The sequence below is a fragment of the Cinclus cinclus genome, chromosome 4 (genome assembly GCF_963662255.1).
Source record: "Cinclus cinclus chromosome 4, bCinCin1.1, whole genome shotgun sequence".
Taxonomy (NCBI): domain Eukaryota; kingdom Metazoa; phylum Chordata; class Aves; order Passeriformes; family Cinclidae; genus Cinclus; species Cinclus cinclus.
The window spans coordinates 8,460,911-8,462,973 of NC_085049.1; positions in this window are offsets into that span (position 1 = coordinate 8,460,911).

A 2,063-nucleotide genomic window follows, 5' to 3' on the forward strand; every position below is an offset into this window, starting at 1 on the left:
GCCAGAAGAAATCTAGCAAAACATACAATTACTTGATTACTTTCTCACATTTATCTTTACTCTTACTTTTTAAGTTACTATGTATATTTTTATGTTTCCCACTTCCCCTTAATTTCTGGTCCCAAATACTTGATTTACATAAACCACATCAGATGTAATCTATTCAATTCAATACCAAATATAAATAAAAAAACTTCCAACCAACTCTCCTGTGATTAAGTCATTAAAACAGAGGTTTAAAACATCCTGGCCAGATTTTACTGAGGATAAGCAGTTCGAATGTGCAACCTCCATACTGATTAGTTCTTGCTCCTATTTGATCAAGCACTGATTCGTCTACCGCCTCATCTGTTTTGATGCCACGGATGTTAACATAAGTAGGTTTTCATAGAAATCAAAAGACACACTACTGTATGTGAATAGAATGCAGTCTGTAACAAAACAAACAATTTATTTGCAGTCTGGACAGACATGAACCTATTCCCAGTTTCCTCTGCCTCTCTTTTTAGGGATGAGTAATCAGGACTTCAACCTAAAAAAAGCCCTTAGGATGCAAAAGTCAGGGACTATTTCTGAAGATATATTTAACTTGCATCTAAATTCAAGGCAAATGTCCTTAGATGAGCTTCTTTTAAATAAATCAATTCACCAGACTGATAATGTCTATCCACTTTCAAAATACACACTGCCAATATGAACTATTCGTTTGCTACGGAAGAAAAATCTCCCAAGCTGATGCTGATTTATTACCCTATGCATCAAATCACATATAAAACACCAGTAAAAGAGTATTAATCATGAGTAGCCTACCTTATCATCATTCAGTAAACAAAAAATATTGTTGCTCAGTTTATCTCCATTCACCAGTATTAAAGTGGAAAATATTCAGTGCTGATTGAGTGCACTTGCACAAGCCAAGTTACAGCAACATACTGAACTTGTTTTCCAAGCAACTTTCTACACATAAAATCTTTAACTGCTCTACAAAAGTAAAGCCAGTGTCATGATGCCTTAGCAGATCATAAAAAAGCAGATAAAAATATAAAAGATTAAACTCAAACAACATAGCATGCTAACTAAAATTCTTCTTTTAAGCTCTAGAAAGCAGCAATTGTGGACACACCACCACTACACCTGACAAAGTACAAGGAAATATTACCTGCTTATAAAACAAAGGCTGAATTGCTGAAGATTATTCATTTGTTTAATTTTTGTAGTTCCTACTTTTTTAAAGGAAGATCTTTCACACAAAATATTTCTTTGTTTAAGCTGTTCCGCTTTTCTTGCTCGCTCTCATATCCAGATGCAAAGGAAGTGCTGCACTTACCAGGAAGGAAGTTTTAACCAAGTTGATTATATATATGATTGCTCATTTTAAAAGAAGTCAGAATGTTTTTCCTGTTACAACAGTAAAAACATACCCACTCTATATCAATTTAACACACACATACAGAAAACATGTTTAGAGCCTTTTAAAAATAGCAAAGAATAAGCTGGGCAATAAATTTACAAGGTATTTAAAACAAATATATTTTTGAGAGATTACTTCACAAAAGAATTAAACACAAAGAGTAGATAAATGACAACTAAATATATGCAACGTCTCATAAATTTTATTTGCATGGTGATAGCCATTTGAGGACTCCCATCTTTAATTCACTAGAGATTTTTAAGCCAGTCTCCATACAGGCATCTCACAGAGATTGTATATGCCAAGGATCTTGCAGGGTAACCTCAGCACAGAACAACTGGGTAGCCTTACCCCAAATATCTTTAACTCGTTCATTTACGATTACAAACACACAGTGAAATCCACTAGAAATGGCGACTTTAGATTCAGGAAGAAATTAAGCCATAGACTATCACCCCTAATTCTTCTGGTTAACTACAACCTGAGGTGCTGTTCTTTTACTAAAAAAATTGTCCCCACAGGAAAAAAAACATTAAGGAAAACATGTACAAACCAGAAAGAATAGACAGAAAACCCTCTAATTTCATCTTTTTTCCTTATGACTTTTCCAGTGACATATTGATATTTTGAAGAGCAACAAGCAGCACAAATC